The sequence below is a fragment of the Belonocnema kinseyi genome, chromosome 7, assembly GCF_010883055.1.
Source record: "Belonocnema kinseyi isolate 2016_QV_RU_SX_M_011 chromosome 7, B_treatae_v1, whole genome shotgun sequence".
Lineage (NCBI taxonomy): Eukaryota > Metazoa > Arthropoda > Insecta > Hymenoptera > Cynipidae > Belonocnema > Belonocnema kinseyi.
In genome coordinates this window covers 13,442,380-13,467,423 of record NC_046663.1, presented here as the reverse complement: position 1 = coordinate 13,467,423, position 25,044 = coordinate 13,442,380, and the positions used below count along the sequence as shown (strand labels likewise).

Sequence of the window (25,044 nt, the reverse complement as noted above, 5' to 3'; positions counted from 1 at the left end):
TTGCGGAGTTTCCAGTGGTTTTTAAATATGGAGGCCCACCCATTCGCAGAATGAGATCAGAAATGAAAGGGGGATTCACTTTCGTCGTTTAAAATTCCACGCTGAATTTTAGATCTCGCGGGAATGGAAGATGGAATTAAAGATACGGTTTCTGAACGAATTTTAAGATTCTGAGAAAATGATTCTACAAATTAAGAATGAGATTATAACAGAGTCTGTAGGAACAATTTTTTTCTTATCTGAGAATACTTGTGAGACATTTCAGATGCAAAATCAATAAAAACCTTCTTGTGTTTGTACTTTTGGATCGAAATTATTTCAACCGAACCGTGGTACATCTAATTACAAAATGAAAATTGTTTAGTCTTCCAAATCTCTATTTTGAGGATGAATTGTGGTTCTGTTTTGCGACAGTTGTGCATAATAATTTTGCAGCAAGTGTTGAGTGATCCTTTAATTCTTTGACGAATAGCATGTTCAGCAGCTTCTGTTTATTGCGTTAGTTTAGCCCACTTACTAGACGGATGGATGCATGGTCTATAAGCATTATGCACGAAAGCATCGCGTCTGCGTTTACACGCTTCGCTGGTCCACGGGAGTTACTAAAGCCAGTTGTTGAACTTCTCTTGTTAGTTGCCTCTGTGCAGCTCATCTTGCTGTCTGCCTCCTTTATCCGTTTTACACGCTTGTCCAAACAGTTTTCTTGTTCCTCTTTTTCGAACAGATAAGGATTCTAGATTTCATAGGCTAGATTCAATATTTAAGATTGCAGGAGGCACCCTGTCAGATTAGCGATGTTCGGTGTCACAGTTCGATCATACATGAAATCGGATTACAATCAGTTTCATCAATTATCAGGAACTGATCATAACTCCAGTTCTAGAGGCGAAGAGAACTTATGTATTAATTTAATTTATCTCAAAGTTTCTGTGATTTCAAGACTTTTTGCATTTTATCTCATCAACTGGTTTAAAGTCTTCTCAGGAATTTTTGTGTACTACGCAATTAATGCCAGTCGATCAATTTCATCTCAAAATTAGATGGAAACGATATTCAAATGCTTGAATACGTATTTCAAATTTTTATTTTATCAGCAAATGCCGATCAAAGAAATTTGCTAAATTTTTTTTTTCGATGAAAAATCATCAAGTTGGGGTTAAAGTCCAACTATCTTTGGGTTCAAGGTTAATTCCTTTTGCTTAAAAGTTCAACCATTATATTCTCGGTTGATAATTTATATTCTTTGTTTAAAATTGGTATTTTTCATTATAACATTTAATGTTTTTTTGAATGGCACACTTTTCTTATGAGGTTGCTTTTGTTAGTTAAAGAATCACCTTTTTTATAATTTGTCTTTTTTGGATTAAAAAAAATTAACCATTTGGTTGAAAATTTACTTTTTTGTCGAAAATTCATATTTGCTGATTGAAAATCCAACTATTTCGTAGAAAATTCGCATTTTTGACTTGAAAGTTTAACAATTTGGTTTAAAAAATTCATCTTTTGTTAGAAGAAACTATTTATCTCGTTTTGTAGAATTTTCATTATTTCTTTAATGCAACTATTTAGTTAAAAATTGATCTATTCACTTGAGCATTAGAATATTTTGATAAAAAATCGGCTACTTTGGGTTAGTTCAACTGTTTTTTTATTAAACATCAGAATATTTTTTGTTTGTATATAAACTTAATTTTTTGTTGAAAATTGATCTTTTTCCAAAGATGTCAACTATTTGGTTTATAGTTAATGTTTTTGGTAAAGAATTATTTTTTTTGGTAGAAGAAGCATTATTTAAGTTAAAAGTTTATTGCCTTGGTTTAAAATGTAACTATTTTGTTAAAAATTCGTTTTTTGGTTGCTGTTACAAATTTATCTTTTATAGATGACAATGCAACTATTTAGTTAACCATTTATCGTTTTTAGTTGAAAATTGAAATAATTGGTTCAAAGTTGAACTGTTTTGTAAAAAATTCATTTTTTTTTCATTGAAGATTGATCAGTTTAGTGAAAAATTAATATTTTTGCTTGAAAATGTAACACAACAATTTTTTTTCACCTAAAAAATACATACTCTATGTTTTGGGTTTAAATTTTATCTTTTTAAATAGAAAATTCAACTATTTTTTCTGTTAAAAATTCGTTTTTTAGGTACAATCTTTCTGGTTGAAAATTTAACTACTTGGTGGAAAGTTAAACACTTTTTTTAAAAGAAGCATCTGTTTCTTTATAGATTTATTATTTGAGTTGAAAATTTATCTCTTCGGTTCTAAATTTAACTATTTTGTTAAAACTTCGAATTTTCGATCGAAAAATAATTTTTTTAACCAAAAATTTGACTATTGCTGTTCGAGATTTATAATTTCAGTTAAAAATTATCTAATTTGTAAAATTTTCATTTTTAATTAAAATCCACATATTTTTGAAACTCATTCATTCTGGTTAAAAATGTCAACGTTTTTGTTCAAAATTCACCTTTTTGTATAAAAAATGTAACTATTTTGGCATACAGTTTCACTGTTAGTTTGAAAACAAACATTTTTGTTATAAATGAATGTTTTATTGTTGAAAATTTAGCTGTTTTCAAGAAAATTTGGCCTTTTTGTTTAAAAATTCAACATTTTGTTGGAAATTTGTCTTCTCTTTAAACTAAGGAATAATCCTTGGTTACAAATGTATGTCTTTCAAAGAAAATAGATTTCTTTCTTCCGAAAATAATTGATATCTTTTGATAGAAATTTCATCTTTTGGTTCATAATGAAACTTTTTGGTTAATTAATAATCTTTTTTTTTTGGTCCGTGAAAGCTGTAAATCTTTCACAAATTGAAAGTCGAGACTTGGTTAATTTAAAGCAACTATATAGTAAAAGTGGATTTTTCCCACCACCCTTGAATTAATTATTATGTCAAATTATTATGAAAAATTAATTTTGTATCCGGAAATGTGGATGATTTGATTCTGAACTTGATAATCAGAATAGTGTGCAAAGATTTGAAGAAACATGTTTAACGAATAAACAGAAGTTTACACTTGATCCAATATTTATAATTTGTCTTTCTACAGAACGCACAGCTGTCCAAAGTCCCTTTTCACGTGTGTAATTACACCCGAAATAATTCCCCTCTGACAAATAATTCTCCTTTAAAATTTCCGCCCACAATTATGCTAGAATGGAAAAATATTTCTGATTTTATTTTCTTACGGAATAGAGAATAGAGCATACCTCGTTATGTAAACAACTTTCATCTTCAGAAAATAGAAGCCCATAAAATGTGAAACATTCTGAAAACGTTTCCTGACTAGAGACGAGGGTTTCATGTTTACTCGAAATGCAACGTGAGATTTGACAGAGAGGGTGAAATAATGCAGTCTCGAATTACTATACAAGTAGAGACAAGTAGACTCAAGGTGTCGATCTGAAAGCACAATGGATAGAAACTACCCTAATGACTTTCAGAGTTATTGAACTTGTCTTTAAAGTTGTTCCGAATCTCGATAAGTCCTCAGATTTCAATAAAATGAAAAATCCTCGCTGGAAATGATAGTGGATGCTCAATGAGTGACTTCAAAGAAAGAGTCAGTCAAAGAAAAGAGAAAAAGATCCTTTTTCAGTTTGGATGAAAAGAGGCATGAGGAATCCTTCATACGTCGCGCAACGTCTCCATCTAGGAAACGGGTTTCAACCCTGAAGGCTTAAGAAAAGTCCTTCGTTATTTTTCCCACTCCATGCGCCAGGGGATAATCCGATCCTTTCGTTGCTTCTCGACTTTCCCGATGCTCGAGGAAACGCATTACGGAAGCGAGAACGAGGCCGAGAAGGATTCCTTCGGGGCGAGATTAAGTCGCGCGATCGGCTTGGCACTTGCCTCCGGTGATCTACCCTTCGTGACGCTCTGCACCCTGCGGTTCTTCCTTTTGCGTCTGATCGTCAGTAATTTTCACTTAAGATGAGAACTCACTTGTAAGATCCGAGAAAAAAGGGTTAAAACGTTTTAAAATACTCGAGCTTTTAGAGCGGATAATTTGGAAAGTCTTAGAAGTTCATATGGGGTTTGATTCTTTACTTCGTGATTGATGATCCGTGATCTCCGTGAAGAATTAAATTTTTCAGGAACTTGATTCTCTCTCTTCAGATTCTTGCTACAACTTTCCTAGATCATGACACTTGAGCTCATAGTTCAGATGTCTCCACAATCCACAGGTGCAGGCTGACCCAGAATCGACTGGCTATTTTTAGGATCTACTATTTGTTTTCGATGAGAAACTGGAAGAAAACGTATGACCCCTTGAAAGGAAACACCAGTTGAAAGAGTTTGTTTCACAAACCTAAACCTCAAAGGTGTCATTTTTTCTGCTGGGTAAGAAGCGACTCTATGAGACACTTCGACTCAGATAAAGGATGGGGATCCTTCTTGACAGTTCTGAGTCAAAGTTGAGTGGATCCAACCTATTGATCCGGGAACAGGAACTACTTTTGGAGACCTCTGATCTCGATGTTCGCCGACTGATTTCCGGCGGTAGTGTAAGAGTAATAAACTATCAAACCACTTTTAATAATAATTTAAGTACAATCAAATGAAGAACCCTCATCACTGAATCAAATTCCCGATTTTTTCCTTGCGGCCAAAATTCCAGGCCTTTCCCCGGTCAGGTAGGCACACTGATTACTCTCTCATTCAGTCGGCAGTGTCTGCCCCTCCCTCTGTTTCAGGAAAAGTTTTTTTTATTCTACTGCTCCACCTTCTTTGCCACCTCTCTCAGTGAAACAAGCTTGCTGCTCATGCCGCTCACACCCATCGCATCGTTCCACGTGCAGCGTGCGTGTAATACGCTCAGCTTCGCCTCTTTACAGAGGCGCGCGACTCACACTAACTGGAGGGGGGGTCGTTGGTAAAAGTATTTCTCCCCACCAAGTCTTAGATCTTACGAATCGGGTGGACCTGTGAGGTGACTACGCGCGAAAAAGGAAGTGGAGCGTGCCAAGCGGGAGTAATTCAAACTCAGAGAAAAAGACCATGCGTCCTTCACGCTTCGCGGATTCGATGAGAGCGATTTTGCACAAATTAAACTGGAACTTGGCGAGTTTTAGTGCCGACAGGTGATTCTTTGGCCTTCTTCCTTTCCAAGATTTAGTCGTTATGCGGAAACGAGTTCTTTACGAGTCCTCTAACTTAATTAGTTTTGCATAAATTTACAGTATCATAAATTCCGTACTCATTTATTTTCCCCAGGATAGGAATAAATTCAGGGCGGAAGTGGCTTGAAAAATTGGAATTTAATGTTGACAAATCATGTGACAAGATTAACAAATCTAATGATTGACTGTTGCTATAAGCGTAATTTGATGTTAATTAAATTAACTCGTTTGAACTACTACAGATGCCGGCGAAATTCTTCTTTAACAGAAGTACTTCTATTTACAGTGTAAAGTATAAACTCAATAATCTCTTGCTAATGTTTATTCAAAAGAAGAATCTGATCTGGGATAAGATTTCTCTCTTGTGTGTCCATGGCAATGCTTTCAGTTAAACCGTAAGCACAGCTGAGAGGCTCTTAAAGAAATACTCTCATTGTTTGAATAGATCCTAGGTCCACTTAAACTTCAAGTGGCAGCACATCTCTGCCGTACTTTTAAAGAGAGGCTGTATCTACATTTGGTGTCGAATCGAGATATTGAAGGAAACATGTTTGCATCTTTACTGAACTGAACCCTTCAATACATGGAAGGTTATCAATCACCATTAAAGTTTCATCATTTCAGCATAATAATTTCAGATTCAATAACAAACTGGACCATCAGGAAAAACCATCAGGAATCTGAATCTCTGCATTCTTATTCAGATGTTAACACAAGGGCTTATGGACTTCCAAAGATCCGCAAACATTATTCATTAGTTTTCACCATCGATATCGCTATAAGCTTCATTTTTATCCTCAATATTAACACAAGTAATAGGTCAATCTATTTGTCATGTAAAAGATAGCTGGCTCTTTCTTGACGATTTAAAGAATTTAGTCATTCCTAAAGACCAAATCATGATTTCCTTTTTCTTTCCCACATCTTCCTACAGAGCTAGAGCCTAAATGTATAACATGACAGATGAATCGAGCGACATTGCTTCAGACACCTTAATCCCTAGGGATCAATTTAAAAATGCTGTATAGTTTTTTTCAAGCTCCATCCACTTTAAATTTAACAAGACCACTTAAGGGCCGTCTATAATCTACCATAAAAGATTAATCTTGAATCTGAAACGACGAATTTTTAACAGACCTGTTGAATTTTCAACCAAAAAGGATTAATTAAACAAAATAGTTGAAAATAAAAAATCGAAAAAATTAATTCATAAATAAAAAAATCATATTCAACAAAAATAAAGCATTTTCAACAAAATGTATCAATTTGGTACTAAAGAAATTTATAGATCAAAAATTAATTTTTAACAAAAAAAAAAAGGATTTTAAACAAATCGGTAAAATGTTATACTACAGAGATGGATTAAAAAAATGCATTTTGATTAAGATTGATTAGTTTTCCAATAGGTAGTTGAATTTGAAGTCACAAAAGAATAGTTTTTACCCAATTAGTTATATTTTCGATTAAAAAGACGAATTTTGAACAAAAGACATGATTTTTCAACAATCTTTTCAAATTATCTACAAAACGGTTGACTTTTCATCACACAAGTATAATTTATTGAGTAAAAAATATTCAATAAAATAGTTTAATTTTTTAACCAAGTTGTTGAATTTTTAAGTCAGTAGAGTTGAATTTTTAACCCAAAGATATTGACTTTTAAGAAAAAAGTTAATTTCTGACCAAATAGTCGAATATTCTACTAAAAATATAAATCTTTAACGAAAAAAATTAAGTTTCCAGAAAGTATTTCAAGTTTAAAATAAATTACTTGATTTTTCAACCAAAAAAGATGAAAAGGTAAGAAAATAATTAAATCCTTGAATAGAAAGATGAATTATCAAAAAACAAGGTTAATTTTTTACCCATAAAGACGAAATTCCATCAAAATAAATTAGTTTTTTACCAAATAAATAAATCAATTATAAATAAAAAAGCAAATAATACATTTTTCAGACACAAAATTTTATTTCAATAAAATAATTTTTTTTTAACAAAATAGTTCAATTTTCTACCACAGACGTGAATTTAAAAAATCAAACAAGTAATTGAAGTTTAAGCCACAGAAGATACATTTTTCGTCAAATAGTTACATTTTCGACTTAAAAGGCCAAATTTCAACAAAAGACATGATTTTCCAAAAAACTTGTTAAATTACCTACAAAACGGTTTAATTTTTATTATAAAAATATAATTTATAAAAAAAAATCAACAAAATAGTTTTATTTTTTACCAATTTGTTGAATTATATCCCGAAAATATGAATTTTCAAAAAAAGGAAAAAAAGAATCTTTAAGCAAAAAATAAAGTTTCTAGAAAGTAATTTAAGTTTTAAAAAAAGTACTTGATTTTTCAACGCATAAGTAATGTTTAGCGACACAATATGAATTTTTAAACTAATTCTCAAACAAACAAATTATTCTTTAATCGTAAAATTAAATTTTGATCATAGTAGTTCAACGTTTAATCAAATAGTAGAATTTTTAACCGAAAAGAATAAACTTTTAAGCTAAATTAGTTTTATTTTATTTTTAGGCTCTATTATTTCAGTTCACATTTAAGCAAAGAAAAAAATGTTAAGTTTTTTGAAAACAAAGGAAAAAAGAACTCTTAAAAAAAAGGGAAAAAGATGGAGATAGGGAAAAGATTGTGAAGTCGGAAATGTGAAAGTTATTTTTAAGCTATGAAAATATGAAAGTCATTTCGAAACAAAACGGCGATTTAATGTTAAAAATTTTCCAAATCTTCATCCTGATCCTCATTTCACTATATAGCTCGAGAAAAATATCCCTTTTTATTTTCTGCATGTCTCAGTCATTAGATATTCTAATGGGAAATTATTTAGTAATTGCTACCCGAAACCTGCTTGATTAGGCAGACATTTAAATTATCATTTTAAAAACCCTTGTTACGATGAAAAGAACATTTTGTTTATACTAATTAATCGCGTAATAAAACTTTCATCTTTACTCTGACAAATGTTTGAAATCAGAATATCATTTTCAAAAAACAACCAAATCTAAACAAACGCTTGAATTTAGAATTCAATTTAAAAGTTCATTTTTCACATGAAATGCAGATTGAGCCTTTCTTCTTCAGAATTTCTCGAGCTGTATTTCACTCGTTCTTCTGGAGAAATTAACGATCTCCTGGTTAAAAGGTTGGAGGAATTCATAAGGCTACTAGAATTTCAATATTTCCTCTCACTGCGCCTTAGTTTGGACGGTCAACTCGCAAACAGCGAAATTCTTGGACAGAAATTTCGTCCGGATAATTGTCAAAGGAGTCACCACCATGTTTTCACTATTTATACTACATAGCTGGCTGAAAATGCAATCGTTCTGGCGTGGCGCCACGCGATGCAATTACGGGAGGAATTCCAGGCACGCGGGGGTTGATACCACCCCATCACCACGGATCCGTAGCTTTTACGCGAAACGATCCTTCCGCTCCATCCAGGACTATCTCTCCCTCTTTTACCCTTTCCCTTTTCCTCTTCCTCTCGAGTGAGTGCGTCCAAATTCCACTGTGATACAATCCAAAAACCTTCCTTTCGAAACGAGAAACCCTCGTTATTATTAGCCGCTCGCAATCAGTCAGGTAACTCGATTACCTCCGTGTTAGCCAATCAGAGTGCAGCTCGAGTTATGAAGTTTGGAAAGTCTGCACGAAGCCAAAGAGTTCGAACTTAGAAGAGTTAATTTAATTCCATAAGAGTTCAGTCCGACAACAATTCCAAGAAAAATGGGAAAGAACTTGATCAATAAAGCTACTCGACTTCCTTACTGGCAAATTTGTTCAGCGTCTTCTGTTCAGCTTTTCAATGGATGGCTAGAAACATCTTGTTTTGTACAAGTCGATTAAATATGGTTTTATTATTTGAAATCTAGAATGAAGTTCAGGATGAATTGAATAAAGATTTCCACGAGAGAAGCCTTCAAAGTCAAAAGACGTCACACCTCACTTAGTTTGAACTTATGTGGGCGTCCTTTTGTTGCTGGACTTTGATATTCGTATTTGTTTATTCCGTATGTTGAAACCTAAAGCAATGTAGAAAATCTTAATAAGTTGTATTAAATTTACCTGGTAAACTAATCTTTGATCTGAAAAAATATGGAAATTACACGCATGCCCACTTCCAGTTTTCCAGCTATTCAAATCGATATCTCTAAACCAGTTCGGTTCCGTCAAGTAGAAAACACGAGAGCATCACTCTTTCTCTCTTATTCTCGATCCAGTTACTTGAAAATCGCGTTAGGTATACTTTTTTCCTGCCATCGTAGTTGGATCCCTGCTCGTAAGCGAAATCATCCTAATCTTAATGGGAGAAGTATGAGGTGGAAGTAAAATTGGCGTTACGTTCTGCGCGAGGATACTTTTCATAAATCGTCTTGGAAAAAGAAACCCTGGCGGGAAGAAAAGCTGAAGGCGCCTAATAAGAATACCAATCGCAATAAAGTAGGATTTGCATGTGATAAGTGACATAAAAAAGCGCAACGTCAGGTCATTATGTCTATAAGACTTCAGCCTACGCGATATTCGCTCAACTCAACGGAAATATCCAGTTTGTTTGCAGACGCGACTCGAATGTGGCATGAACCGTGTCCGGAAATTGTATTTCTGCACCTACGGTCAAATTAAACACGCTCTTTGCCCCTGAATCGTTACGAGTGCAATATTTTTTGTTTGTCAAGAAAAGGGAAGGTTCTGGGATCGAATCCGCGCGGATTTGAAAGGCGTTCCTTTTTCAGAGAAAATTTTATTTAACTTTTGTTGTCTGGAATCAGAGGATTCGCTGTCGCAAGCGCGATGAAAGCTGGCAGAATATAGGGGAATGCTTGTACGAGCACATCATCCGAGGATAATAAGAGCTTGGCAATTCGAATTGCGGTAACCCAGTGACTTCAGCAAAGTTCTTCAAAATGTCGACGCCAGCCAACTCCTCTAATGAATAAACGTCATGCAGTTGAGCGTTTGTTATTAGTAGTTCTCTACGGCGTACGGAAAACTGAAAATTCTTCTTGCACATTTGCTTCGCCAGGGTTTGCACTGACAAATAGTTGTACAACAACTTGATGGTAAATTATTTTACAACCAGTACAATGTCTTAGAATTGGTAAATAACAAGGAATGAAATTTTTTCAGCATTATTGGAAAAACCGTAAAAGAATTCTTTGAAAGTCGGATTGCAATGGATTGACCCTATATATTCTTCGATATCCGCTTGGTACGTGCTCGATACATCGTGGTGCGACGAGGAGGGGTTCGAAGGGTAAAAATCGACGAATGGAAGGACACCGCCTCTAAAACCCGTTTCTTATCGAAAACCCTTTCTTGGCCTTATAGCTCACCACAAGGAAGAAAAAAGGGATAAATCGAGTTTGTGAGCGCACGCGCTTCAGAGAGCGCATCAAAGCTAAAGGAATTCGAGGCTGCTGTTGATCGGGGCCTTCGATATCAGAGACCTTTCCTCTCTTGGGCGACCATCAACTCCCACTGAGAAATGGGACTTGAAATCAAATTATGATTGTTCCTCGTACTTTTCATCTCTTATCTATATCACTCTTCAATGCTATTAGTTTTGTCCGAGAAACTGCAATAATATTACTTCCAAGGTTTGTCTTTGTCAAATTGCATTAACATCTACAAGAATGTTTTTCCTTAGTAAAAATGTAACTCTGATTCCAGACATGCTACAAAAAGTATAATAGGAAAATAAAGGCGAGTCTTTTGTAGGCCCTCAAACTCAATTTTTATCTGGAAATATATAAAAGGACATTGCACACATGTGTTTCTCGTCCGCAGAAGGCGATTTTCGTTTCGAGAGATCCTTACCCAAATTGAAGAAGACACAGACATCGGTCCTAAGGTCCTTAGCTGGAAACGAGGGTTGGTTTATTTTCCCTCTTAGAGGATTTTAGTACTTGAGAATTCTCTTTTAAGCCAAGTTTCCTGTACGGGACAATTATTTTCGATTCCTGGGACATGGAGTAACGGTTGGGGGTTGGGGCACTCCTTTTCGCTAATAGCATGCACGCGACCATCCCAACCACACGTGCGCAATAATGGGTAGTGAGTGGGCGTGTGTCCCTACCAACCACACGAGTTCAGGGTAGATTTTTCTCTCATCCCTTTCTCCATTTCTATATCTGCGTTGGACCCTTTCTCTCTTCCCACCGCGAATACCACAAATGCTCTGTCCGAAGCGTCCCATCTGGTGCTTGTTATCCAGAGTTATTAATTAGCTGGCCGCTTTACGCCTCTGGCCAGCCCACAACGCGTCGTTGAGTGATTCCTGTCGAATTTGTAATCCAATACCATAAGTGTGGCATTAGTAAACTCGGACAGCTGAAAATCCAAGAGGTCGTTTTCAGAGATTGGATGTCACTAATGGTTAGGAGTGAGTTAGTCGATTATATTCACCTGACATCAACACCCAGAAAAACTTTTCTTCGTTTCAAATAATCAGTTTGTTTATCCGACAGATGACCCTAAATTTACCGGCGGTTGGAACCAAATTTTCACTCTTTGCGTACACAGGTTCTGACATTGAAGGGCATGTACAAACGGACAAATGTGTTTGTGCGTGAACAGCGTAGGCCATAGACGGGTCGCGTGCGTAATAATTACTTTTCGTTTTAGGTGGAGCCCGCTGAAAAAGCAACATTTGCACAGACACGACAAACAGCTCGATTGAGGCTGAAACATTTTAACATTGCGTGCGTGGTCGAAGAACGACAAAGGGAAAGGCTTCCTGCTCCTTCGCTGCAGGGTGTCTGTCAGGCTGTTCGAGCTGTCTGTCTGCGAGATTGTACTTTGAGCAAGGCAGAATCATCTCTGCTTTATCGAGCCTTCTCGTTTCCGGCTCGCGAGATAACTCGACTTTCCATCGCCGATTAAAAGAGCACGACCGATCAAAGAGAGATTCGCCAACAATTATAGAAGTCCCCTGCTGTCATATCAACACGACATGTGCCATGGACAAACGATTATTCTTTCATGGATGCTATAGCATAGACCAAATGAGAGCCAGACTGCTGTTGACTCATTGTCAGTACTAAGTATTGTACTGCTGTCAGTAAACCTAGATTTATATTTTCACTTGAATTTTTTAAAAAAGTTTTTTTATTTAAATTAAATTTTGAACAAAAAAATAACAGAATCGCTTTTCTTTTGTTTCAGGTGAGTCACTGAGTCCTGATTTTACCTTCGAAAGGAAATTGCTTGCCAGTAAGTAATTATCTTACATATTTAGTAATGACATCGTTACCTTGAAATCGAACTTCTGTAGCTGCTACCCGAGCAAGAAACATCCAGAACATAAAATTTGTGTTGCAATTTAAAAAAACGTAAAGTGCTAAAAACGATGGAAGAAAACAAGTTTTATTTTATAAAGGAAGGTTCAATACACTATTATCCTGCCATTTGCACAAAGAGCATATTCCAATAAATATGATAATAATGATGCACTTACAGTAGTAATAACAGTAAAGAATCAGGATAGCAAATGGTTCTGCTTTAGCTTTATAATAAGATATCTTTGAATTGAACGAAAGAAGGGAAATGAAAGGAATGAAGAGGAATCAAAGGCTGATCGAGCGACGCCTTTCGTAGCTGCCGTTTGGATAAAAATACAATTAACCCTTTAGAGCACCCAGCACGCGTCGCGTCGGCTATCAGAAGACTCGGGAGCTAATGCCCTCTTTAGATTACCTTTAAGCAGGTTCACGCCTGATCGGTTGAGTGAGTGGGTGGTCTTTCTCCCAGCGGCTCTCTGGGAGGTTTCGACTTTTAGAAGCCGAGGTCTTTCAGTGTCTTACGGTCTCGGCACTACTGGCACTGATGGGCCGATAACGTTAACGACTCAATTAACGCATTCTGCCAACGTTTATCTTATAAAAATTACAAGATGCAGTCTCTGCAAAATATTTTCTGAAATATTTTACAATGCTACAATGTGCAATCATAATTCGAAATGAAAGGAAATTTTTTTTAGCTTTCACGGCTAAGCTATATGATTTGGTTTTCCAACAATCAAGTATGTTGATCCCCCTTTTGTTAGGTTTGTAATTTTAAAGAACAAGTATTTCAGTTTTATAGAAGTGTTGAAAATATAAAAAAATTGGTCCAGTTTACGATTTGGTCTTCTAACAACTACTTTTTCGAAATGTTGGATATCAGTTATTTTGTTCTGGGAATAATAATTTACATGTGTTTCGTTTGCAGTCGGTAATTTAATTAACATATCAAGAAAGTCTAGAAAATTAACAAACCTCCAAACGCATTAGCCTGAATCCAGGAATATTAATTTTCTTGTTACCAGACGATAAATTAGCTACTGCAAGTAGATTATTTCCATATCAACTTAATGATTTCTTAATTTCAAGATTTTGAAAAATGTACGAGAAGAATTCACATAATGTAGCTATAAACGTTTCACTTAATCTAAGCTAACAGATTATTTATATCTAATATATTCTACATTGACTTGTCCGCCTCAAAAAGTTGTTTCCCGTCCAGAAACGATTAGGCATTCTTTCACTGTTTCTGTTACTGCTATAGAAATTGGATTATCATTCAAGGAATTAGGTAATTGGAATCCTAAATGTCTGAAGTTAAATGATGTGTTTCTACTTCCTCACTTGTGGTCAAGATTTACAGCTTGGAAAAAGCAAGAACTGGAGTCAAAACGGAGAATAAATTTTAACCAGATGTGAAGAAAACGACCCTTGTAGAGTTGTAAAGCCCTCACGATGTTTTGAAACTTTTTGAGTATCTTGTGTATATGATGCCTTCCACATCCGTTGCTGAGTCGAGGAGAGTGACCAGATTTTTATGGAGGAGTTTAGGAGGCAAACATTTTTAGGAGTTCCGACTTTCAAAAGTGTTTTATTCTTCGGCATTAAAGAACCCACTCTGTATATTTACTTGAGGGATTACTTTAATCACCAAAAAAGTTTCTAAACATATCATGTCTTTATTCCATAATGAATTCCGAAAACTGGCTGAAGCACTTTATTCTCTAAATTACCTCTAGAGTGAAATCTCCATATGATCAAGAAGTTCTGTGCAAACCTAACTAGAACTAATTAAATGGATTCATAATTAACTGAACATTGTCGACTTACATAAATTAAAATGCATTGAGTGAATTTACCAAAATTAAGTGGATTCTATGATTTGGAACTTGTTCTAATTTATGTGCCAGGTATATATCCTGAAGTGGTTGGAACTGGTTCCTTGTGCTTCTGCGAATCGATGCTCTTCTCATGTTTGGAGCGAGTTCAAAATTGATTTTGCGCTATCGTTGGCATCCATTCTCTTCGGTCTTTAGAACAGACGGTAGCGGAGCACACGCCCGCAGAAATGTAAATACCGGTCGGCCAATCAGGCTGATTGGTCCCATTCGCTCGAATTCTCGTCATTCACGGCTTTCATGCCTGGAGCATGCTCATTGTTCAAGACGAGCATGTCGAATGTGATCGCTACAGTCAACGTCGACAATTCGCATGCGAACCAACCACAATGATTCTCACTGTCTTGCAGGCCAATTTCAATCCCAAACTCACCATGCATTATGAATATCAAAGTTACGACAATCACAGTCGATGCATCATAAAGTAATAAATATTTTACCTTTAGAGTTTAGTATACTGGACAATAGTTTTCAATTTACAATTGTACAAATGGCATTAATGCTAAACGGAAAACAGAAGAATATAGGAGACCATAAGGAAGCCAAATAAACTTTGTATTTGGAAATACGTAAATATAAATTAAAGGTAAAATCGTGGGGCAATAAATCTTCACTTGTCCCAATTAAAAGATGTAAATCGGCCAAACACGTCATTAGGCTCATCATTTTTTCGTCCCTAAAAAAAAGGTCGTAAAGGGAAAGGTGGAGAACCGGCGCGGCGTCACGTGGTCGCCAAAGCCGACGGCATGGGCATGGGCAACTGAAACCAGTGAAACCTCTCTGGTTCCTCGTTAAAGATCTCCTTCGCGGGGATCTCGTGCCAGCTGCTCAGATCTTGCTCGAGGTCCGACAAAAAATTCGAGCTTGACGTTATAAATGCCGGTACAGGGAGGATTCTTCTTCCTTCTCTCTTTCTTGCCACTCTCGCTGCCACCATAGCTCCATCTCTTTTTCGCTCTAGCACTTTATCTGCTCATCCCTCCTACTGGCTATATTTACCGCCATAATAAATTTAAAGTCAGAGTTACACGGGAGTTAAAGCAGCTCGCGCCCGCGCTCCGCATAGAGTTCGCAGGGATTGCATTGCTCCTTTATCGAAGACCGGTAAACAAGTTAAACGAGATTAGACTTGTAACCATGCTTTAGCAAAGAGATAAAATGAGAGGGAAAGTCTATTTTCTAATGGAAACGGAAGTGCGGAAGTAGTGACATAAAGAAAAATACAGAACAGGGTGTTCAAAACAGGAGCGGAAATGTCTGTTTTAATTTCTTAAACATATAAGAACACAACTTAGTTGTACTAAATGGAAAATATCTAAACTTGACTGCTTCCAATTGATTCCTGTTTCAAATATTTATCAAAATAAAACTTTTCTTCAAAGGAAAAGAGGATCTGTAAATTGGACTTCTAGCTCTGATTGGAAGGGGAAACGGAATTGCGCTTCATCTTCTCGAGTAGCAACATTACTCTCTTTGGCCAACTGCAGTCTCCACCGGGTCTTGTAAACATCGTCTTTCTCGAACGTTATCTTCCCCCGAATAGTGGGAGTTATTGCTTTTACCTAGGCCTCCCTCTCCATTCAACCAATTCCTTGTATCAAGATTTGCTTTCCAGGCGTGGCTGCAGGAGGCTTTCGAAAATCTATAGCTAAGGCAATACCCTCGATGAAATCGGACAGAATCGAAAACAAAATCGATTCTAACTCAGTGACCAGCTGGTAACTGATACGACTCTTCAACCGGTTTTGGTCACAGAGCTAGATTGACGTTTTCGATAAGATATTTCATACCACCAACCAGATAGGAACCCATTACTACCAAAGCGAAATAAAACAGTTTGAAGTATATCTTTTTGACTTTATTGGAAACAACTCAGGATACGATGAAATGCACAATCTATCGGAAAAACGGAAATCATTCGATCTTATGATTCAATAAATGTGCCTGCGACCCAGTTTTATGGATATGCAGTGCAAGATATTTTTTTTTCTGTCAGCCTTTTTGAAATAAATTTGATAGATGTAAAAATGAGTTGAATGTACCTTCTTTATTCTTTAACCCTATACGTCGTAAAAAAACCAATTTGGAAACCATGAAGGCAGAGATTATTATTCTGACTGATATTTTAACCCCGGACTCCTTTTTGGAGAATATTTCAATACACGGTTATCACAGACGGTCGATTTACCATCAGCGTACGTGCTTGCACGATAATCCGCGGGATTTGGTCTGGCACTGAATTGGTATTTACCACAGGACACGTTTTCGGCATCATAGTGAACACACACGATGTGTAAAGCACAAAGGACATGTGTGTCAGAAGGAGAAAATGGAAATTCTTGCATTTTTAAAAGCACTTTACTGAAAGCTTCTCATATTTGAACCCTAAAAAATCACAAAGATTCAACAATTATATAAATAAAGGGAATTGTGATTAAAATATCGTAGCAGCTTAGGAATGCGTTTAAGTTTTTTCAGACTCCTTGAAATTTATTAAGATCTTTCAAGAATTTTTGTGAAAAAAATTTAATCTTTTTTAATCCCTTGAAATCCGTTGAATCCTCTGATATCTTATTGCTCCTTTTGAAATTCTATGAATATATTAAATATGATCAATTCTGGGTAGCCTATGATGACTAATATAATAATTTTGAATTGAAAATTTAAAGAATTTCAAGATTTTATAGAATTTAAGGACTCCAGTGAATTCAGGATATTCAAAGAAATCAAGGATTTCAAAGTTTTAGACAGTTGGAAGATTTAAGAGAATTCTACAAATCCACAGACCGCAAGGAATTCTAGAAATTTACAGAATTAAAGGAATTCTACGAATTCACAGAATTCAAGGAATTCAGGGAATTTAGTAAATTTAGAGAATTCAAAGCATTTAAAGATTCAAGAGCATTTCATAAAGTCAAGGAGTAAAGATATTTTAGGCTTTAGGGAACTCAGGAAAATAAGGAATTTAGAATATTCATGGAATTCCGAATGTAGAAAATCTAAAGAATTTAAAGTTTTCAGAATGTTTATAGAATTAAAGGATTTCAAGGAATTCAGACAATTTTGATTAGATTATAGAACACTTTTTGAAATTCAAAGAATTTAGGAAATTCGGAATATTGAAGATTTTAAGGGATTTAAGAGTAATCAAGGATTCAGGAGAATTCTCAGGAATTCAAAAAATTCAAGAAATTCACAATATCTAAGAGTTTCTAGGATTGTAGTGAATTCAGAGAATTTCAGAAATTCCTGAGCATTCATGGATAGAAAATTCAAGGAATTCAGGTGATTCATTTACTTAAAAGAATTCCTGAAATTCTCAGAATTTCAGGAATCCCAAAACACTAAGTGAATTCAAGGAATTCAGAAAATTTAAAGGATTTTAAAGAATTCTGGAAATTCAGATAATTAACATATTTCAGGGATTATACAGCACTTTAGAAATCTTAAAATTTGAGAGGTTCAAGGAATTCAAGAAATTCAGAGAGTTTAATGAAATTAAAGCATTCAAGGAATTCCAAATTAGGATAATTCAAAGAAATAATGGATGTCAAGGAATTCAGGAAATTTTGATTGGAATTCAAATTATTTAAGTATGTAAAATAGCTCGAAAAATTTCAGGATATTCAGAATATTTAAAAAAATCAAGGTTTTTAGAGAATTCAGAACAAAATAGTTATTTCAAGAAATTAGGATATTCAAGGAATTCAAGGATTTCAGGAAATTTAGTGGAAACAAAGATATAGGAGATTTAATGCATTTTCGAGAATTCAAGGTGTACCGAGATTTTCAGGAATTCAGGGAATTAAAAAAATTCATAATATTCAAAGAATTCTAGGATTTTATGAAATTCAGAGAATCGGGTCTTTAGAGCATTAATGGATTTCAGAAAGTGCTGAGACTTTTAGGACTTCCACAAAATAAGGAAATGTAAAGAATTCAGGGATAATTATAATAAATAAGATTTCAGGAAATTCTGAGACATTCAGGAATTCTATAACATTAAGTGAACTTAAGGAATTCAAGGAATTCAGTATATTTAAATAAATCAGGAATTTAGATATTTAAAAAAAACAGAGGTTTTATAGATTTTAGGGAATTCAAAGAAATAAAGGTTGTCAAAGATTGCAGATTGTAGGAAATTAAAAAAATTTTAAAAATTTAAGACTTTCAAGGAGTTCAGAGAATTGCAAGAAATTCAAAAAGTTAAAAGAATTAAAAAAGGTGCAAAGTAGGATTGAAAATTTTTCAAAATGGAAGTTATTCCACCCAGCAGGCATAAAACCATAAACGTTCCAAGAACGTCCTTGTGACGTTCCTAGGACGCCCAATGTCAGTCCAATGAACGTCACTAAGACTTTTTAAATCCTAAAGATGTCCTCAAGACGCATTAAAGACATCCCAGTGGGTATAAAACAATAAACATCCCCAGAACGTCATTGGGATGTTCCTGAGACGTCTAATGTCCCAAAGGTGTCCGAAAGACGTGTTAAAGACATCCCAATCGGAATAAAAATATGAACATCTCCAGAACGTGCTTGGGACGTTCATAGGACGTCCAATGTCAGCCAAAACAACGTTTTTAAGACGTCTTCCCAGTAGGCACCTGAAAACCCGAGAGACATCCTTAGCGTCCATGAAAAGACGTTCATAGGACAACTTTAGGACAAACTTTTTCCCGTTAGCTAATGTACTGAAGATGTTATAAAGACGTCTTAAAGCCATAGAACGTTCTCTGAACAACTATCGTACTGACATGAGACCCCAGTGGGAAAAGAAATTTAAGATGTCCTAGTGACGTCTTTGGGATATCCCTGAGAAGTCTTTAGATCATCTTTAGGACGTTAGACGTTTGAGAAACGTTGACTGGCCTGACATAGGACGCCATACAACGTCTCAAGGACGTTATTGGGATTTTCAAAGTTTTCCCAGTGGGCACAAAACTATGAAAATCCCAAGAACATCCTTGAGACGTTGCTAGGACGTCTTATGTCAGGCCAGTCAAACTTTTTTGAACGTCCAATGTCCTACAGATGACCTAATGACGTCTTCAAGACATGGGTGTTCTCGGGACATCTTTCGTACCTACAGTAGACGTTTTAAGAGCATCCTTAGGATTACTAAAAGACATGTTATAAAAGATTTTTAGGAATGTCCCAAAGTCGTCTCTAGAACATCCTTAATTTTTCTGCCTACTGGGTTGTGTCCACTGGGACGTCTTTACAGGATTCCTAGGATGTCCAAGATACATTTTCCAAAAGACGTTTTAGGGATGCCCCAAAGATGTCTCTAGGACATCCTTAATTTTTTTTCCCCACTGGGATAGGAAATTCTCGGGAAATATGTTGTGCTAACATTAGACGTCTTAAGTGCACCCCTAGGATGTCCAAAAGACATATTTCAAAAGACGTCTCAGGGATGTCCCGAAAACGTCTCTAGAACATAATTTTTTTTGCCCACTGGGAAAGTGGAAGATGGAATATTTCAAGTGGGATGAAAATTTGAAAAAAATTTTAAGTTGGAGGCCTAAAAAAGCGAAATAAAATTTTTGTTTGTTGCGTTTTATCACAAGCCTTGACGCTTGCTCTCAATCTTCAGTACGTAAAGCTCGTGTGAAAGTGCGAGTAACCTAAGCACATTTCGAACGTGCTCGTTATTCGCATGCATATATTTGGACCCGTAATGAACGTGCGAAGATCTCGTAACCCGTCGCAGTCTTGTTCTCCACGCCCAGGACTTCATTTTATAGGGTGGGAAGGTGTAATGAGCTTTCGTGAGCTTCGCTCCATGGCCTCATTAAAAGGGCGTCACTGTCGGACTCGTGGTCGTATTTTTCCCTTACGAATGTAGTATATACTGTACAGTATAGTATACACTCGCATACTTTAAGCTAAAGAACGCGATATGGGCATTTCACGGGACACGGAGACTTTAGTAGTTTAGTGAAGGGTTCTATAAGAAATGTTTCTGCTACGCTCGCCCGCCCGCCCGCCTCGACAAGTGAAATATGCTCTTATGATTTATAAAAAGGGCCCTAAGTGGCCGTAAAAATATTTGGAACGTATGCACGCAATTATTTCCAGATAGAGGGCGGATGAATCTTCTTTTTTCTTTTAATGCGACATTTTTTTACACTCATCTGTAATTGTAGCTTGACGTTTAGTTTTTTTTTTTATTCCGTATGAATTTCAGACTTTAAATCTGATTTCCCGGGAGAGCAAACCAATTGCATTTTGCATTTTTTGATTATAAATTTTTAATCAAAATTAACTTTTCTTTTGGATCCACAATTTTTTTTTCTTTCTGTAATTGTTTCTTTTAGTCTCGGCGCTTATTTACGAATGAATTACAACTTCCTAGGAAGAACAGAAAATGTTTTAGAATACGTTGAATTTCTAAGAAAATAAATGAATTTTTAACTTAAAATATCAAGTCTTAACCAAAAATTATCAATTATCAAACATAGAGATGAATTTTCAAATTATAGGATGGATCTTTAACGACAATAATGAAATTTGCAGTTAAATAATGGTAATTTTTTACATAAAAATACAATTCCTTCAATATAAATTTAATTTTTAACCAAAGAGATGAATTTCTGAGAAAAAACATAAATTTTCAATTAGATAAGATCAGTTTCTTGATCAAGAAAGATTTTTAACCGAAAATTGAATTGTTAAATTTTTAGTCAAAAAAATTACTTTGTTACAAAATTTTTTTAATGTATTAGATCGAGTTTTAACCAAATTATTTGAATTTCGAAACGCTTTTAAAATTCTAATGTTAAAATTTTAAATGATATCAAGTTTTAAACGTATTTTTAAATACATGGAATTTTCCCTACAATTTTGAGAAAATCCTGAAAATTAAAAAAAAAAAATTTCAAATCTTCCAGAGACTTTTTTGACAATTTTGGAAATCTCTTAAAATCTTTTTAAATATTATGTTTAAATAATTTGTCAAAATGAAAAATTATTTTTAATTTTGGTAGAAGTATTAGGAAAATGTTGTTATTCTTTCAAAACCTTTCACAATTATTAAAAAGCATCTAAATATGTTTGTTTAAAATCTTTAAAAATCTACATTTTCTGTTATAATAGCTTGCGGGTATTTGTAACGAAAATTTGGTATAAATAGCCGAATTTTGTCGGTACACATAATGAGCGTCCAATTGTTATTTATAAATCCAAATTTTAAGGAATTTTTTTTAATTCGCAGGATTTTCTAAAAGTCGTAGGAAAAATGTAATTAAATTTAAAAGTTATTTAGAAGTTCTGAAAAAGTTTCAAAAATAATTTTAAATTAAAAAAAAATTCAACAATTTCTGAATTTCTCAATATTTGGAAAAAAATTTAATTTTCCAAGGACGCTTAAACTATTAAAAATGAGAATAATTTAACTTCTAATTTAAACATTTTAAACTTGAAAAAATTTTAATTATTTATATTTCTAGTCTAAAATAATTTAATAATATAATTTTGAACATTTTTAAAGTTCACTGATAGATTCTTTAATTTAAGGTATGGAAATTTAAACCCAGAAAAAATTGTATCATTTTATTTGAGAGAATTAGAAATTAAATAATATTTCATTAAAGCGTCATACTTAGAAATTTCAGGATGGTCGCTGGACCAAAAAACCGGGAAAACTAGGAAATGACAGGAAATTCATTTCTTGATCGGGAATTTTACAAATTTTCAGCAGAAAAATCTGTTCAAGTTCAATTTCAAAAGTATTTAAAATAATTTTAATTTTGAAGACTTCGCAATTATCAAATAAAAGGATTTTACATTAAAATATTTTGATAAAAACCGTTCTTATTTTATCAAGAGTAAATGTAAATAAACAAATCATTTTTAAAATGGACCTGTACTCTAAATATTGAAAATTAAAAAATAATTGATTTAATAAAACGATTCTAAATCCATTCCAAGTTTAAGAATTTCCAGATTGTAACTGTTTCAATTCGAAAACTCTGAATATTTTTTAAACTTACTCTAATTTTTTATACAAACAAAAAGTGTTCAATTGTTATATATAAATCCAAATTTGAAGGAAATTTATTTCAATTTCCAAGAATTTTTTTTAATTTGTAGCAAAAATTCAATTAATTTTAAAAGTTATTTAGAAGTTCTGAACAAATTTCAAAAATCGTTTCAAATTAAGATAGAATTTAAACAACTACTGGATTTCTCAATATTTTGAACAATTTTTTTTAACTTTTCAAGTACGCTAAAACTATTAAAAAGGAAAATAATTAAACTTCTAATTTAAAAACTTTTAAGTTGCAAAAAACTAAAATTTTTAATATTTCTAGTTTAAAATAACTTAATAATATAATTTTGAACATTTTTAAAGTTCATTGATCGATTCTTTAATTTCGAGCATTGAAAATGTTAACATGGATTTATATTTTTTGAACTTGATCGAAGTCTTTGAACTTTATAATTTATGAATGTTAAAAATTCTGAGTTTTTCAGTTTAAATTCAATTAAATTTAAATTATTGAATTGAATACAAAATACAATTAAAATAAAAAATACAATTGAATAAATAAAATAAAATACAAAATTCAATTTAATACAAAATTTTCGAATTTAAAAACTTTTAAACTTTAATTTGATTAGTTCTCAAGTTCAAGAGTTCCACTTTGAATGCTTTGATTGGTTTTTTATTGTTTATTATTTGCACTTTTACTGTTTAGAATAGAGTTCGATTTAAAAAATTGTATTGACCCGGAAAAATATTTGTGAACCGGAAACTGACCTGGAATTTTTTTCTTCGATTAAAACGGTCAACCTGAAATTCAAATTTCTCGATATTTTCTTTTAAGAATCGTACTGAACATTTTGGAAGATATTTTGTAGGATGAATTTGAATAAATTTCTTCGCCGTTCCTCTTTCCAATAATAACACGCACTGCGTTGATCGCTGGGGTGGCAGAAAAGGCACGTTTTATCCGAAAAGACTTCGCTCTGAATTTTTGCCAGTGAAAGGTTGCAGGATGTTTGAGTTCGGATCTTCCAAGAAGTGAACATAGTTCCCATGGGTGTCCGGGAGAATTCTGGCATTTCGTTGGACCAACGTTTCCATGTAAACTGTTTTCTTAGGCACTTGGAGCTCTCGAAAAAAATTCCTAAATATTTACTCTTGAGGAGAACCCTCAGGCCGGTGCTTAGGCGGTGTACATTCTCCATACGTTTGAAGCCCCTTAAGGATGGATTAGAGGCACTGGCGAGTCTCTTGAATTTCCCTATACTTGCTCACGATCGTGACATGTGCGAGAAATTCTCGCGAAGAAAACGACAAAAGTCCATTTTCTTCAAAAAATATTTTCTTTTCAAAGTTTAGATTTGAAACTCTATAGTGGTCTCAAATTCTCCAAGATAAATAAAATAAATTTAAATTCTTCGCTGCAGACAAGTGGAATAAAGTATCCGTTTCCAACTACCAGACCTCACATTCCTGAAGAAATTAAATTTAGTGATTTTATTTTACAAGTAGTGCATACAAAAAGAGGCTTCATATATTTTAATTATTTAAAGAAATTTATCAAAATTTTTAAAAATGAAATAAAAATTTATTTTTAATTCTCAAAAAGTCTTCTGCTAGTTATAAACTTAAAATTGGCCATTTTCCTTAAAAAATGTTGGCTTTAGAAACAAGTTTTTCTTATTTTTCAAAATATTTAAATCCAAAATATTGAAATTGAAATTAAACTGGACTTAAAGAAAAATTTAATTAATCCAGTTTTGTGTGAAAATTCTTTGTTTTTCATTGAAAAATCAACTGTTTGATCGAAAATTATACTAATTTTTAAAAATTTATTTTATTGATTGAAGATTGAACTATTTTATCGAAAATTTAACTTTTTTGTTAAAAATTATATTTTTGATTCAGAATTATTCTCTTCTAGTAAAAATTGATTTCATTTGGTTTGAGATTTAACTATTTTTAGTTGAAAATTAAACTATCAATTAAATTTTTTTAAAACCATTTCTTAACTGTTATATTTTGTTTTAAATTGTTATTTTTTGATAGAAAATTAATATTCCTGACTTAAAATTTAACTACTAAAAATGTGTTCTTTTGTTGAATATCAATTATGTTAACTGCAAATTTAGCTATTTCATTTTCACTTGAAAATTGATCTTTTCAGTTTAAAATTCAATTATTCTGTTGAAAATTATACATTTTATTCATAATTGATCACTTTTGGTAAAAAATTCTACTATTTGGTTGAATATTTAACTATTTTTATTTGAAAATTAAATCATTAATTAAATTTGTTTTGTTTTAATTAATTTTTATAAAACTGAGATATTTTGTTGTAAAGTTGTCTTTTTTCGTGAAAAATTAATCTTCCTAACTGAAAATGTAATTATTTAGTTGAAAGTTAAATTACTTTTTTAAAGAATGAACGTCATTAATTATTGATCCATCTTGAATTTGAAGTTAAGAAATTAAAAAAAATTTCTTGTATTGTTGAAAATCACTTATTTGAACTGCAAATTTGATGTTTTCATTTTTGATTGAAGATTGATCGTTTTAGTTCAACATTCAATAATTTGCTTGAAAATAAACTTTCAGTTGTGAATTCCTCCTTTTTTGTTAGAAATTCTACTACTCGGTAAAAGATTAAATTTTTTTTTTAATTAATTTTTTTAGTGAAAAATTAATTTCCTTGACGAATAATTTCGCGAAAAATGTAAC

The 25,044-nt window shown here is 33.4% G+C and overlaps 1 protein-coding gene across 2 annotated transcripts in view; it reads left to right on the top strand.

Moving 5' to 3' along the window:
* LOC117176228 (discoidin domain-containing receptor 2-like) overlaps window positions 1-25,044 on the top strand; it is a 161,111-nt gene that overhangs the window by 83,847 nt on the left and 52,220 nt on the right. The window lies entirely within an intron of this gene.